Source organism: Rhinopithecus roxellana, chromosome 5 (assembly GCF_007565055.1).
Source record: "Rhinopithecus roxellana isolate Shanxi Qingling chromosome 5, ASM756505v1, whole genome shotgun sequence".
NCBI classification, from domain to species: domain Eukaryota; kingdom Metazoa; phylum Chordata; class Mammalia; order Primates; family Cercopithecidae; genus Rhinopithecus; species Rhinopithecus roxellana.
Genome location: NC_044553.1, coordinates 37,651,238 through 37,668,266, shown reverse-complemented (window position 1 = coordinate 37,668,266; position 17,029 = coordinate 37,651,238). Strand labels below are relative to the sequence as shown.

General features: G+C 40.8%; 1 protein-coding gene across 1 annotated transcript in view; it reads left to right on the top strand.

Moving 5' to 3' along the window:
- Positions 1-17,029, top strand: part of USP50 (ubiquitin specific peptidase 50) — a 53,837-nt gene that overhangs the window by 17,228 nt on the left and 19,580 nt on the right. The gene's annotated exons all lie outside the window — the stretch shown is intronic.

Genomic DNA, 17,029 nt, shown 5'->3' with positions numbered 1-17,029 from the left:
TGCCTCTTGATTTTCTCTCCACTCAGTGGCTATTTTAGATCTAAGATCTAAGGATACTTGCAAATTGTGCTCCTAGAGGCAGCAGGAGAAGTTGGTTCCAGTAGCTTAACATTGCTTTTGAGACAGGGCCTTGCTCTGTTGCCCAGGCTGGAGTGCCGTCGGTGGTGCAATCACAGCTCACTGCGGCCTCCAACTCAGTGATCCTCCCCGACTAGCTGAGACTACAGGCATGTGCATTTACAAGCAGCTGAGACTATAGGCATGAAAATACAGGCATTTTTTTTTTCTTTTAAAGTACAGATGAGGTCTCACTATGCTGCCCATGCTGGTCTTGACCTCCTGGGCTCAAGGGACCCTCCTACCCTGGCCCCTTAAAGTGCTGGGATTACAAGCATCAGCCACCAGGCCCAGCCTTTGATAGCTTTATGTTGAATAACCATGAACCATTTTGTGGCCCAAGCCGCAAAACAGTAGGTACATACTAGCCACAAGATTCAATGCCTGTATACAGCCAGGCCTAGAAAAACTCTGGGGTCCCCATGGTTCTAAGTCAACTATGATCAATGAAGATTTCCTGAAGGAAAGAAAGCATGGAGTATAATTTAGACCAAATCACCGGAATTCACATCAACCATCCCCAAGTAGCAAGCCTCTCTGGGTTTCTGTTCTGCATCACGGTGTTAAAGATCTGTCTCAGAACATACTCATATTTCAAATTGTACCTGGAGGCCCAGTTGTGTCTACATCAAATGGTTGAGAATCCCACTGGAGCCCAGTATGATTCACCAGAGTCTACCAAAGTCTCATTTGCCTCTTCAGCTTATTGTTGAATTAGTGTCTTCTAAAGTGTGAATCCCACTGGTCTTCCTCATTAGCAGCTCTCAGAACCGTACCTCCACACTTTAACAAAATTATCAGCTCAGTATTTTGTGTGTTCACTTCGAGCCTCAATATTCTCCTTTCTAATTTATCCTGCTCCCAAGCATGGTTTTTCTTCTCTCACTTCCTTGCTTGGGAATCTAGAGTGGCATTCTCTTCTCTATTATATCAAATGCAGACTCTGATGTAGATTCCCAAACAGTGCAAGAACTGCCTCCCTTATATTTTACTATTTTTATTTCTCATATAGATGTTTCTGCTTTAAGAAAATCCAAATGACAAAAGTCTGAATTTAACATAAAAATTATAATTATTGCTGGGCTTAGTGGCTCCCTCTTGTATTAATAATTCCAGCAATTGTGGCGGCTGAGGTGCAAGGATTGCTTGGGGCCAGGAGTTAGAGACTATGGTGAGCTATGATTGCTCCTCTGCACTCCAGCCTGGGTGACAGGGCAAGACTTCATCTCTTTAAAAAAAAAAAAAAAAAAAAAAGTATGTGTACTATGGAAATATATATATTTATATAAAACATCACCCCAAACCTCCTATAAATTCTTAGTCCTAGGCCAGGCACAGTGGCTCACGCCTGTAATCCCAGCACTTTGGGAGGCTGAGGTAGGAGGATCGCTTGAGTCCAGGAATTCAAGCCAGCAGCCCTGGCAACATGGCAAAACCCCATCTCTTAAAAAACAAAAAACCAAACAACAACAACAACAAAATCTTAGTTCTTTTAGTAATCAAACTATTATTGGTTGATTAAGGGGCCAAATGTTGGTTTTGAAAGAGAACTATATTTAGAATTTGCTGCAAATTGATGATTCATCAGAGATAAAAACTAAGCATCTGTGAGGCTGGGTGTGGTGGCTCACATCTATAATTCCAGCACTTTGGGAGGCTGAGGTGGGCAGATCACCTGAGGTCAGGAGTTTGAGACCAGTCTCGCAAACATGGTGAAACCCCATCTCTACTAAAAATGGAAAAAAATTAGCTGGGTGTGGTGGCGGGTACCTGTAATCCCAGCTACTCAGGAGACTGAGGCAGGAGAATTGCTTGAACTCGGGAGGCAGAGGTTGCAGTGAGTGAGATTGGGCCACTGCACTCTAGCCTGAGCGAGTGAGACTTGGTCTCAAAAAAAAAAAAAAAAAAAAAAAAACCCAAGAAAAAACTAAGCATCTTTGAAATTGTGATGTATGACAGTAGGAATAAAACCATCTAGAGATTTGCTACTTAAAGTGTAGTCCTCAGGAGAATCATAGCATTGGCACCACTTGTTAGAAATAAAGAATCTCAGGCCGGGCATGGTGGCTCACACCTGTAATCCCAGCACTTTGGGAGGCTGAGGTGGGCGGATCATGAGGTCAGGAGATTGAGATCAGGCTGGCCAACATGGTGAAACCCCACCTCTACTAAAAATGCAAAAAAAAAAAAAAAAAAAAAAAAATTAGCCAGGTGTGGTGGCATCCGCCCGTATTCCCAGCTACTCGGGAGGCTGAGGCAGGAGAATCACTTGAACCCGGGAAGCGGAGGTTGCAGTGAGCTGAGATTGCGCCACTGCACTCCAGCCTGGATGACAGAGAGAGACTCCATCTCAGAAAAAAGAGAAAAGAAGAATCTCAGGCCCTACCTCAGGCTCACTGAATTAGAATCTGCATTTTAATATCCCTGTGTGGTTTCTGTGCATAATGAAGTTTGAGACGCATACATCTCTAGGGTAGAAGGGAAGGATACGCCTGCGCCATCCTTAAAAGACATTTATCCAGCCTTTGCATGAGCCCTTGAAGAGTTTACTGCTTTGCAAGACAGGCTCTTTATTTGCTAGATTCTTTGTTAGGTTTATTTTGTGAACACTTATATAGCGTTTGTTATGTATCAGACACTGTTCTAGGCACTTTACAAATAAGCATTTAATCCTTATTCTAGCCTTCGAGGTAGGCACTCTGTTTATTCCCATTTTACAGAATGGGAAACAGGCACAGAGAGGTTAAATAGTTTGCCCCAAATCATTCTGCCTACGAAGAGCAGAGCCAAGACCTGAACCCAGGCAGACTGGCTCCAAACCGTCTTGCTCTCATTTCTGACACTGTGCTGCCTCTGATTGTTAAACATGTCTCTATACTGAGCCCAAATCTACCTTCCTCCTTGTAGAGTCTTTCCATTTGTCCTAATTCTGTCCTCTGAAGCAGTGATAGCAATTTGTGTGTGGCTTACAGTTAACAAATGCTTGTACATATGCATTAGCAAAGCAAAATACCTTTTTTTTTATACATGTTCCTTCAAATATTTGAAAATGGCAATCATATGCTAACAATATGTAACTCCTTCAACCCTCCTCAAATCATTGGTTTCTAGAAAGAGTGTTTTTTAAAATGATGGAATACTTTAGGCACAAAAATCTGAACGGAATAAGTAGTCATGCTTTTTGCCACCTAGGTAAAGAAATAAAACACAGGCCAGGAGCAATGGCTCACGCCTGTAGTCTCAGCACTTTGGGAGGCCGAGGCAGGAGGATTGCTTGAGCTCAAGAGTTGGAGACCAGCCTGGGCAACATGGCGAAACCCCATCTCTACAAAAAAATAAAAAAGTTAGACCGGGCGTGGTGGCTCAAGCCTGTAATCCCAGCACTTTGGGAGGCTGAGACGGGCGGATCACGAGGTCAGGAGATCGAGACCATCCTGGCTAACACGGTGAAACCCCGTCTCTACTGAAAAAAAAAAAAAATACAAAAAACTAGCCGGGTGAGGTGGCGGGCGCCCGTAGTCCCAGCTACTCGGGAGGCTGAGGCAGGAGAATGGCGTAAACCCGGGAGGCGGAGCTTGCAGTGAGCTGAGATCCGGTCACTGCACTCCAGCCCGGGCGATAGAGCGAGACTCTGTCTCAAAAAAAAAAAAAAAAAGTTAGCCGAGCATAGTGGTACATAACTGTGGTCCTAGCTACTCAAGGGGCGGAGGTGGGAGGATCACTTGGGCTGGGGAGGTTGAGGCTGCAGCAAGCTGAGATAGTGCCACTGCACTCCAGCCTAAGCAACAGAGGGAAACTCTGACTAAAATAAAATAATAATATAATACTGTAGATAAAAGAAAAGCCCCCTGTGTATCTTTAATGATCTCACTCCTTTCTATTTCCTGATGTAACCATTACCCGAATTCGGTGTATATTATTCCCATGCATTCTTTTCCGCAAATGTTTGCATTCTCTGTTTTGCATATTCTCTATATCTGGTATCATACTGAACATATTCTTCTATAGATGCTTTTTCTCTTCAATATTATCTTTAATGATATTAATCCATCAATATATTAGCTTTTTAATTAATATTTTAATTGATAAATCAAAATTTTATACATTAATGGGGTACAATGTCATGTTTTGAGAGATTATGTATCTATACACACACACACACACACAATGTGGAATGATTAAATCAAGCTAACATATTCCTCACCTCACTTATTTTTTGTGGTGAGGCATTTGAAATTTGTTCAGCTATTTTGAAATACACAGTACCTTTTATTTACGATAGTCACTCTGCCATGCAATAGGTGTCAGATCTCCACACTGAAACTTTATACCCTTTGACCAGAAACTCCTCATTCCTCACTCCCCTCCCCAGCCTGTGGTAACCACCTCTACTCTCTACTTTGATGAGTTCAATTTTTTTAGATTCCACATGTAAGTGAAATCGTGCAGTATTTGTCTTTCTGTGCCTGGCTGATTTCACTTAGCATAGTGTCCTCCAGTTCCATCCATGCTGTTGCAAATGGCAGAATTTCCTTTTTAAAGGCTGAATAGTGTTCCAAATATATCATATTTTCTTTATTCATTTATCCACTGACAGACGCTTAGTTTGATTCTGTATCTTGGCCATTGTGAATAATACTGCAATGAGCATGGACGTGTAGATATCCCTTCAACGTATTGATTTCAATTCCTTTGGATGTATATCCAGAAGTCAGATTGCTGGTAGTAGGGGTTTTTTGTTGTTGTTTTTAAAGACTGGGTTTGCTCTGTCATCCAGGCTAGAGTACAGTGGCACAATCATGGCTCACTGCAGCCTTGAACTCCCAGGCTCAAGCGATCCTCCCACTTCAGCCTCCCAAGTATCTGAGACTACAGGCATGTGTTCCCACACCTGGCCTAGTTTTAGTTTTTTAAATCTTTATACCATTTTCCATAATAACAGTACTAATTTACATTCCCACCAGCAAAGTACAGGATTCCTTTATCTCCACATCTTTGCCAGCACTTGTTACCTTTCATATTTGTGATCATAGCCATTCTAACAGGTGTGAGGTGACCGCTCATTGTGGTTTTAATTTCTCTTTCCTTAATGCGTAATGATGTTGAACATTTTTGTCATGAACCCACTGGACATTTGTATGTCTTGAGAAATATCTGTTCTGGTTCTTTGTCCATTTTAAAATCAGGTTATTTGTTTTCTTGCTAATGAGTTGAGTTCTTATATATTTTAGATATTAACTGCTTATCAGATGTATGGTTTGCAAATATTTTCACCTATTTGTGTTATCTCTCCCCTTAGTTAATTGTTTCCTTTGCTGTGCAGAAGCTTTCACATTTGATGCAATTCCCTTTGTCTATTTTTGCTTTTATTGGCTGTGCTTTCAGGGTCACATTCAAAATAATCATTGCTCGGCCAGCATTGTGGAGCTTCTCCATGTTTACTTCAAGTTGTTTCATAGTTTCAGGTCTTATGTTGAAGTCTTTTTTTTTTTTTTTTTTGAGACGGAGTCTTGCTCTGTCGCCCAGGCTGGAGTGAAGTGGCCGGATCTCAGCTCACTGCAAGCTCCGCCTCCCGGGTTTACGCCATTCTCCTGCCTCAGCCTCCAGAGAAGCTGGGACTACAGGCGCCCGCCACCTCGCCCGGCTAGTTTTTTAGTATTTTTTAGTAGAGACGGGGTTTCACCGTGTTAGCCAGGATGGTCTCGATCTGCTAACCTCGTGATCCACCCGTCTCGGCCTCCCAAAGTGCTGGGATTACAGGCTTGAGCCACCGCGCCCGGCCTTATGTTGAAGTCTTTAATCTATTTTGAGCTGGTTTTTGTTTACGATATGAGATAAGGATCCACTTTCATTCTTCTGCCTGTGAATATCCAGTTTTCCTGACACTATTTACTATCCTTTCCCTATTTTATGTTCTTGGCACCTTTGTGGAAAATCATTTGACTGTAAATGCCTGGGTTTATTTCTGAGCATTCCATCCTGTTCCACTGGTCTACAGGTCGGTTTTTATGCCAGAACATGCAGTTTTGATTATAATAGCTTTATGTAACAACATATTTTGAAATCAGGGAGTGAGATGCCTCCAGCTTTGTTCTTTTGGCCTGATTGTTTTGGCAATTTGGGGTCTTTTGTCATTTCATATAAATTTAAGGATTTTTTTCTATTTCTGTAAAAAATTTCATTGGAAGTTTGATAGGGATTGCATTGAATCTAGATTGCTTTACATAGTATGGACATTTTAGCAATGTTAATTTTTCAAATCCAAGAACACAGGATATCTTTTCATTTCTTTGTATTTTCTTCAGTTTCTCTCTTCAATATGTAGAGTCTTCAGTATCTTTCACTTCTTTGGTTAAATTTACACCTAAGTAGTTTTTGTTGTTTTTGCTATTGCAAATGGGATTATTTTCTTAATTTCTTTTTTGGATAGTTTGTCATTAATGTATAGAAATGCCACTGTGGCCGGATGCAGTGGCTTATACCTGTAATCCCAGTTCTTTGGGAGGCTGAGGTGAGAGGATTACTTGAGTCTGGGAGTTCAAGACCAGCCTGGACAACATAGGGCGACCCTGTCTCTACATAAAATTTTTAAAAAATAGCCAGGTATAGTGGGGCACACCTGCTACTCCAGAGGCTGATGTGGAAGGATCGCTTGAGCCCAGGAGGTTGAAGCTGCAGTGAGCTGTGATTATGCCACTGCACTCCAGCCTGGGTGACAGAGCAAGACCCTGTCTCACCAAAAAAAAAAAAAAGAAACACTACTGATTTTTATATGTTGGTTTTTTTTTTTTTTTTTTTTTTTTTTTTTAGTTTAAAAGCAAGTGAGTCACTTCTTTTTATTATTATTATTATTATTATTATTATTATTATTATACTTTAAGTTCTAGGGTACATGTGCATAACATGCAGGTTTGTTACATATGTATACTTGTGCCATGTTGGTGTGCTGCACCCATCAACTCGTCAGCACCCATCAACTCGTCATTTACATCAAGTATAACTCCCAATGCAATCCCTCCCTTCTCCCCCCACCCCATGATAGGCCCCGGTGTGTGATGTTCCCCTTCCCGAGTCCAAGTGATCTCATTGTTCAGTTCCCACCTATGAGTGAGAACATGTGGTGTTTGGTTTTCTGTTCTTGTGATAGTTTGCTGAGAATGATGGTTTCCAGCTGCATCCATGTGCCTACAAAGGACACGAACTCATCATTTTTTATGGCTGCATAGTATTCCATGGTGTATATGTGCCACATTTTCTTAATCCAGTCTGTCACTGATGGACATTTGGGTTGATTCCAAGTCTTTGCTATTGTGAATAGTGCTGCAGTAAACATACGTGTGCATGTGTCTTTATAGCAGCATGATTTATAATCCTCTGGGTATATACCCAGTAATGGGATGGCTGGGTCATATGGTACTTCTAGTTCTAGATCCTTGAGGAATTGCCATACTGTTTTCCATAATGGTTGAACTCATTTACAATCCTACCAACAGTGTAAAAATGTTCCTATTTCTCCAGATCCTCTCCAGCACCTGTTGTTTCCTGTCTTTTTAATGACTGCCATTCTAACTGGTGTGAGATGGTATCTCCTTGTGGTTTTGATTTGCATTTCTCTGATGGCGAGTGATGATGAGCATTTTTTCATGTGTCTGTTGGCTGTATGAATGTCTTCTTTTGATAAATGTCTGTTCATATCCTTTCCCCACTTTTTGATGGGGTTGTTTGTGTTTTTTTTTGTAAATTTGTTTGAGTTCTTTGTAGGTTCTGGATATTAGCCCTTTGTCAGATGAGTAGATTGCAAACATTTTCTCCCACTCTGTGGGTTGCCTGTTCACTCTGATGGTAGTTTCTTTTGCTGTGCAGAAGTTCTTTAGTTTAATTAGATCCCATTTGTCAATTTTGGCTTTTGCTGCCGTTGCTTTTGGTGTTTTAGACATGAAGTCCTTGCCCATGCCTATGTCCTGAATGGTACTACCTAGGTTTTCTTCTAGGGTTTTTATGGTATTAGATCTAACATTTAAGTCTCTAATCCATCTTGAATTAATTTTCGTATAAGGAGTAAGAAAGGAACCAGTTTCAGCTTTCTAATTATGGCTAGCCAATTTTCCCAGCACCATTTATTAAATAGGGAATCCTTTCCCCATTTCTTGTTTCTCTCAGGTTTGTCAAAGATCAGATGGCTGTAGATGTGTGGTATTATTTCTGAGGGCTCTGTTCTGTTCCACTGGTCTATATCTCTGTTTTGGTACTAGTACCATGCTGTTTTGGTTACTGTAGCCTTGTAATATAGTTTGAAGTCAGGTAGCATGATGCCTCCAGCTTTGTTCTTTTGACTTAGGATTGTCTTGGCAATGTGGGCTCTTTTTTGGTTCCATATGAACTTTAAAGCAGTTTTTTCCAATTCTGTGAAGAAACTCATTGGTAGCTTGATGGGGATGGCATTGAATCTATAAATGACCTTGGGCAGTATGGCCATTTTCACGATATTGATTCTTCCTATCCATGAGCATGGTATGTTCTTCCATTTGTTTGTGTCCTCTTTGATTTCACTGAGCAGTGGTTTGTAGTTCTCCTTGAAGAGGTCCTTTACATCCCTTGTAAGTTGGATTCCTAGGTATTTTATCCTCTTTGAAGCAATTGTGAATGGAAGTTCATTCATGATTTGGCTCTCTGTTTGTCTGTTACTGGTGTATAAGAATGCTTGTGATTTTTGCACATTAATTTTGTATCCTGAGACTTTGCTGAAGTTGCTTATCAGCCTAAGGAGATTTTAGGCTGAGACAATGGAGTTTTCTAGATATACAATCATGTCATCTGCAAACAGGGACAATTTGACTTCTTCTTTTCCTAATTGAATACCCTTTATTTCTTTCTCTTGCCTGTTTGCCCTATCCAGAACTTCCAACACTATGTTGAATAGGAGTGGTGAGAGAGGGCATCCCTGTCTTGTGCCAGTTTTCAAAGGGAATTTTTCCAGTTTTTGCCCATTCAGTATGATATTGGCTATGGGTTTGTCATAAATAGCTCTTATTATTTTGAGATACGTTCCATCAATACCGAATTTATTGAGCGTTTTTAGCATGAAGGGCTGTTTAATTTTGTCAAAGGCCTTTTCTGCATCTATTGAGATAATTATGTGGTTTTTGTCTTTGGTTCTGTTTGAATGCTGGATTACGTTTATTGATTTGCGTATGTTGAACCAGCCTTGCATCCCAGGGATGAAGCCCACTTGATCATGGTGGATAAGCTTTTTGATGTGCTGCTGGATCCGGTTTGCCAGTATTTTATTGAGGATTTTTGCATCGATGTTCATCAGGGATATTGGTCTAAAATTCTCTTTTTTTTTTGTTATGTCTCTGCCAGGCTTTGGTATCAGGATGAGTTAGGGAAGATTCCCTCTTTTTCTATTGATTGGAATAGTTTCAGAAGGAATGGTACCAGCTCCTCCTTGTACCTCTGGTAGAATTCAGCTGTGAATCCATCTGGTCCTGGACTTTTTTTGGCTGGTAGGCTATTAATTATTGCCTCAATTTCAGAGCCTGCTATTGGTCTATTCAGGGATTCAGCTTCTTCCTGGTTTAGTCTTGGGAGAGTGTAAGTGTCCAGGAAATTATCCATTTCTTCTAGATTTTCTAGTTGATTTGCGTAGAGGTGTTTATAGTATTCTCTGATGGTAGTTTGTATTTCTGTGGGGTCGGTGGTGATATCCCCTTTATCATTTTTTATTGCATCTATTTGATTCTTCTCTCTTTTCTTCTTTATTAGTCTTCCTAGCGGTCTGTCAATTTTGTTGATCTTTTCAAAAAACCAACTCCTGGATTCATTGATTTTTTTGGAGGGTTTTTTGTATCTCTCTCTCCTTCAGTTCTGCTCTGATCTTAGTTATTTCTTGCCTTCTGCTAGCTTTTGAATGTGTTTGCTCTTGCTTCTCTAGTTCTTTTAATTGTGATGTTAGAGTGTCAATTTTAGATCTTTCCAGCTTTCTCTTGTGGGTATTTAGTGCTAAAAATTTCCCTCTACACACTGCTTTAAATGTGTCCCAGAGATTCTGGTATGTTGTATCTTTGTTCTCATTGGTTTCAAAGAACATCTTTATTTCTGCCTTCATTTCGTTATGTACCCAGTAGTCATTCAGGAGCAGGTTATTCAGTTTCCATGTAGTTGAGCGGTTTTGATTGAGTTTCTTAGTCCTGAGTTCTAGTTTGATTGCACTGTGGTCTGAGAGACAGTTTGTTATAATTTCTGTTCTTGTACATTTGCTGAGGAGTGCTTTACTTCCAATTATGTGGTCAATTTTGGAATAAGTGTGATGTGGTGCTGAGAAGAATGTATATTCTGTTGATTTGGGGTGGGGAGTTCTGTAGATGTCTATTAGGTCTGCTTGCTGCAGAGATGAGTTCAATTCCTGGATATCCTTGTTAACTTTTTGTCTCATTGAACTGTCTAATGTTGACAGTGGGGTGTTGAAGTCTCCCATTATTATTGTATGGGAGTCTAAGTCTCTTTGTAAGTCTCTAAGGACTTGCTTTATGAATCTGGGTGCTCCTGTATTGGGTGCATATATATTTAGGATAGTTAGCTCTTCCTGTTGAATTGATCCCTTTACCATTATGTAATAGCCTTCTTTGTCTCTTTTGATCTTTGATGGTTTAAAGTCTGTTTTATCAGAGACTAGGATTGCAACCCCTGCTTTTTTTTGTTCTCCATTTGCTTGGTAGATCTTCCTCCATCCCTTTATTTTGAGCCTATGTATGTTTCTGCATGTGAGATGGGTCTCCTGAATACAGCACACTGATGGGTCTTGACTCTTTATCCAGTTTGCCAGTCTGTGTCTTTTAATTGGACCATTTAGTCCATTTACATTTAAGGTTAATATTGTTATATGTGAACTTTAACATTAGTATTATTGTATTATGTATTATGTATTGTATTATATTGTATTATGTGAACTGCCATTATGATATTAACTGGTTATTTTGCTCGTTAGTTGATGCAGTTTCTTCCTAGCCTCGATGGTCTTTACATTTTGGCATGTTTTTGCAAAGGCTGGTACCAGTTGTTCCTTTCCATGTTTAGTGCTTCCTTCAGGGTCTCTTGTAAGGCAGGCCTGGTGGTGACAAAATCTCTAAGTATTTGCTTATCTGTAAAGGATTTTATTTCTCCTTCACTTATGAAACTTAGTTTGGCTGGATATGAAATTCTGGGTTGAAAATTCTTTTCTTTAAGAATGTTGAATATTGGCCCCCACTCTCTTCTGGCTTGTAGAGTTTCTGCCGAGAGATCTGTTGTTAGTCTGATGGGCTTCCCTTTGTGGGTAACCCGACCTTTCTCTCTGGCTGCCCTTAAGATTTTTTCCTTCATTTCAGCTTTGGTGAATCTGGCAATTAGGTGTCTTGGAGTTGCTCTTCTGGAGGAGTTATCTTTGTGGCGTTCTCTGTATTTCCTGAATTTGAATGTTGGCCTGCCCTACTAGGTTGGGGAAGTTCTCCTGGATGATATCCTGAAGAGTGTTTTCCAACTTGGTTCCATTTTCCCCCTCACTTTCAGGCACCCCAATCAGAAGTAGATTTGGTCTTTTTACATAATCCCATACTTCTTACAGGCTTTGTTCATCTCTTTTTCTTCTTTTTTCTTTTGGTTTCTCTTCTCGCTTCATTTCATTCATTTGATCCTCAATCGCTGATACTCTTTCTTCCAGTTGATCGAGTTGGTTACTGAATCTTGTGCATTTGTCACGTATTTCTTGTGTCATGGTTTTCATCTCTGTCATTTCGTTTATGGCCTTCTCTGCATTAATTATTCTAATTATCAATTCTTCCACTCTTTTTTCAAGATTTTTAGTTTCTTTGCGCTGGGTACGTAATTCCTCCTTTAGCTCTGAGAAGTTTGATGGACTGAAGCCTTCTTCTCTCATCTCGTCAAAGTCATTCTCCGTCCAGCTTTGATCCATTGCTGGCGATGAGCTGCGTTCCTCAGTTGAAAATGCAGAAATCACCTGTATTCTGTGTCGCTCGCGCTGGGAGCTGGAGACTGGAGCTGTTCCTATTCGGCCATCTTGCTCCGCCCCATATGTTGATTTTGTATCCTGAAACTTTATTGAATTCATTTCAGTTCTAACGGTTTTTTTTGGTGGAGTTTTTAGGATTTTCTTTATATAAGATCATGTCCTCAGCAAACAGAGAATTTCACTTTTTCTTTTTCTGTTGGCATGCCTTTCATTTCTTTATCTTGCCTATTTGCTCTGGCTAGGAATTCCAGTACTATGCTGAAAAGAAGTGGTGAGTGGCTGGATGTGGTGGCTCATTCCTGTAATCCCAGCACTTTGGGAGGCTGAGGCAGGTGGATCACTTGAGGTTAGGAGTTTGAGAACAACCTGGACAACATGGTGAAAACTTGTCATTACTAAAAATACAATAAAATTAGCCTGGCATGGTGGCACACACCTGTAGCCCCAGCTGTTCAGGAGGCTGAGGCAGGAGAATTGCTTGAACCTGGGAGGCGGAAGTCTGCACCATTGCACTCCACCTGGGTGACAGAGTGAGACTCTGTCTCAAAAAATAAAATGAAATAAAAAATATGATGTTGAACTAGATTTGCTAGTATTTTGTTGAGGATTTTTGCATCTATGTTCATCAGGGCTATTGCCTTGTAATTTTCTTTTCTTGTACTGTCCTTGTCTGGCTTTAGTATCAGGGTATTATTGGCCTCATAAAATGAGTTTAGAGGTATTCTCTCTGGTTCAATTTATTGGAAGGGTTTGAGAAGGATTGATACTAGTTCTTTTTTAAATGTTGGGTAGAATACAGCTGTAAAGTCGTCTGATCCTGAGCTTTTCTCTGATGGGAGACTTTATTACTAATTCAATTTCCTTGTTGATCTATTCTGCAAACTTCTCCTGGGCTCAACTGATCCTTCCACCTCAGCTTCCCTAGTAGCTGGGACTACAGGCACATGCCACCATGCCTGGCTAATTTTTGTATCTTTTGTAGAGATGGGATCTCACTATATTGCCCAGGCTGGTCTCAAACTCCTGGGCTCAATCAAGCAGCCCACTTGGCCTTCCAGATTTCCTATTTCTCCATAGTTCAATTTTAGTAGGTTGTATGTACCTAGGAGTTTATGCATTTCTTCTAGGCTATCCAATTTGTTGGTGTATAATTGTTTATAGTAGTTTCTTAGGATCCTTTATATTTGTGTTATCAATTATAATGTGTCCTCTTGTTTCTGCTGTCTTTTGAGACAGAGTCTTGGTCTATTGCCCAGGCTGGAGTGCAGTGGCACGATCTTGGCTCACTGCAATCTCTGCCTCCTGGATTCAAGTGATTCTCCTGCGTCAGCCTCCCAAGTAGCTAGAACTACAGGTGTGTGCCACTATGCCCAGCTAATGTTTTTATTTTTAGTAGAGATGGAGTTCACTGTGTTGGTTAGGCTGGTCTTGAACTCCTGACCTCAAGTGATCCACCTGCCTCGGCCTCCCAAAGTGCTGGATTACAGGCATGAGCCATTGCACTCGGCTTCATTTCTGATTTTGAGTTGTCTTTTTTTCTTAGTCTAGCTAATAGTTTGTCAATTTTGTTTATCTTAAAAAAAAAAAAAAAACTCTTAGCTTCATCGATGTTGTTGTTGTTTTTCTAGTCCTTGTTTATTTCTGCTTTGACCTTTGTTATTTCCCTCCTTCTGCTAATTTTGGCCTTCGTCTGTTGTTCTTTCTCTAGTGCCTTGACATGTAATGTTAGATTGTTGAGATCTTTTTCTGAAATTGTTTTTAAAATTAATACATAATAATTGTACATACGAGGTACATGTGGTATTTCCATATATGTATACAATATGTACTGATCAAATTGGGGTATTTTAGCTGGGCACGGTGGCTCACGCCTGTAATCCCAGCACTTTGAGAGGTCAAGGCTAGTGGATCACCTGAGGTCAGGAGTTCAAGACGAGCTTGGCCAATGTGGTGAAACCCCGTCTCTACTAAAAATACAAAAATTTGCCGAGCTTGGTGGCGTGTGCCTGTAGTCCCAGCTGCTCGGGAGGCTGAGGCAGGAGAATCACTTGCACCAGGGAGTTGGAGGTTGCAGTGAGTTGAGATAGTGCCATTGTACTCCAGCCTAGGCAGCAGAGCAAAACTCCATCTTAAAACAAACAAAAGAACCAGATTGGGGTATTTAAGGTTTCCATCACTTCAAACCTTTATCATTTCTTTGAGTTGGAAGTATTTCCAATCTTCTAGCTATTTTGAAATATGCAAATAATATGCAGTTATCATTAACTATAGTCACTATTATGCTGTCAAACACTAGAACTTATTCCTTCTATCCATGTTTATATCTATTAACCAGCCTCTCTCTTTATCCTCCCCAAGTCCTTTCCAGCCTCTGGTAACTATCTCTTTACCTCCATGAGATAAACTTTTTTTAGCCCTCACATATGAGTGAGAACATGCAACATTTGTCTTTCTGTGCCTCGCTTATTTCACTTAACATAATGACCTTCAGTTCCATCCATGTTACTGCAAATGATGAGATTTCATTCTTTTTAGGAATGAAGAATTTTTTTTTTTTTTTTTTTTTCTGGGAAGAGACAGAGTCAGCCAGGTGCAGTGGTTCACACCTATAATCCCAGCACTTTGTGGTGCCAAGGCAGGCAGATCACTTGAGCCCAGGAGTTTGAGACCAGCCTGAGCAACATAGTGACACCCCATCTCTACAAAAAATACAAACATTAGCTGGGTATTGTGGCACATGGCGGTAGTCCCAGCCCCTAAGGAGGCTGAGGTGGGAGGATCACTTGAGCCCAGAAAGGTTGAGGCTGCAGTGAGCCGAGATCATGCCACTGCATTTCAGTCTGGGTGACAGAGGGAAACCCTATCGCAAAAAAAAAAAAAAAAAAAAAAAAAGACAGGGTCTCTCTCTGTCACCCAAGGTTAGAGCGCAGTGGTGAAATCATGGCTCATTACAACCTCAAATTCCTGGGCTTAAGAGATCCTCCCACCTCAGCTTCCCGAGTAGCTAGGACTACAGGCATGCACCACCATGCCCAACTAAGTTTTTAATTCTTTTTTGTAGAGACAGAATCGCACTATGTTGCCCAAGCTGGTCTCCAATTACTGGCCTCAAGTTATCCTCCTGTCTTGACCTTCCAAAAATGACCAGCTCGTATCTTGGCTGTCGTGAATAGTGCTGCAGTAAACATGGGGGTGCAAGTATCCCTTTGATATGATTTTCTTTCCCTCGGATAAATGCCCAGTAGTGGATTGCTGGATCATGTAATAGTTCTGTTTTTAGTTCTCTGAGGAATCTCCATGATGGTTTTCCATAACGGTTGTACTAATTTACATTCCCACCAACAGCATATAAGAGTTCCCTTTTCTCTGTATCCGTGCCAGCATTTGTTACTTTTTATCTTTTTGCATTCTAACTGAAGTGAGATGATATTTCAGGGTGGTTTTGATTTGCATTTGTCAGACGATTAGTGATGTTGAACATTTTTTATATAGCTATTGGCTATTTGTCATCTTTTGAGAAATGTGTATTCATGTCCATTGTGCACTTTTGTGTTGTGTCGTATTGTATTGTATTGTATTGTATTGTATTGTATTGTATTGTATTGTATTGTATTGTATTTTTTTGAGATGGAGTCTCGCTCTGTTGCCCAGGCTGGAGTTCAGTGGCATGATCTCAGCTCACTGCAGCCTCTGCTTCCCAGGTTCAAGTGATTCTCCCACCTCAGCCTCCTGAGTAGCTGGGACTACAGGGGTGTGCCACCATGCCTGGCTACTTTTTGCATTTTTAGTAGAGATGAGATGTCACATGCTGCCCAGGCTGGTCTTGAACTTCTGACCTCAAGTGATTCGCCTGCCTCTGCCTCCCAAAGGGCTGGGATTACAGGTGTGAACCACCACGCCTGGCCCTTTGCCCACTTTTTAATGGGATTATTTGTTTTTTTGTTGTTGTTGAATTGTTTGAATTCCTTGTATATTCTGGATATTAGTGCCTTATCACATGAATAGTTTGCAAGTATTTTTTCCCCATTTTACATGTTGTCTCTTCATTCTGTTGAATGTTTTCTTTGCTATGCAGAAGCTTTTCAGTTTAACACAGTCCCATTTGTCTATTTTTCGTTTTGTTGCCTGTGCTTTTAAGGCCTTGGCCATAAAATCTTTGCTTAGACCAATATCCTGAAGCATTTTCTCTGTGTTATCTTCTAGTAGTTTTATAGTTTCAGGTCTTGTGTTTAAGTCATTAATCCAGTTTGAGTTGATTTTTTTGTTTTAATTGGTGAGAGATGGGGGTCTGGTTTTATTCTTCTGCAGATGGATACCAGTTTTTCCGGTGCAATTTATTGAAGCGGGTGTCCTTTCCCCACTGTATGTTCTTGGCACCTTTTGAAAAATCAGTTGGCGGCCGGGCGCGGTGGCTCAAGCCTGTAATCCCAGCACTTTGGGAGGCCGAGACAGGTGGATCACGAGGTCAGGAGATCGAGACCATCCGGGCTAACACGATGAAACCCCATCTCTACTAAAAATACAAAAAACTAGCCAGGCGAGGTGGCGGGCACCTGTAGTACCAGCTACTCGGGAGGCTGAGGCAGGAGAATGGCATGAACCCGGGAGGCGGAGCTTGCAGTGAGCTGAGATCCGGCCACTGCACTCCAGCCTGGGTGACAGAGTGAGACTCCATCTCAAAAAAAAAAAAAAAAAGAAAAAAGAAAAATCAGTTGGCTATAAATGCATGTATTTATTTCTGGGTTCTCTATTCTGTTCCATTGGCCTATGTGTCTTGTTTTTATACCAATACCGTACTGTTTTGGTTACTATAGTTTTATAGTGTATTTTAAAGTCAGGTAATGTGATGCCTTTCTTCTTTTCTGATATAGGTGTTTATTGCTATAAATTTCCCTCTTAGAACTG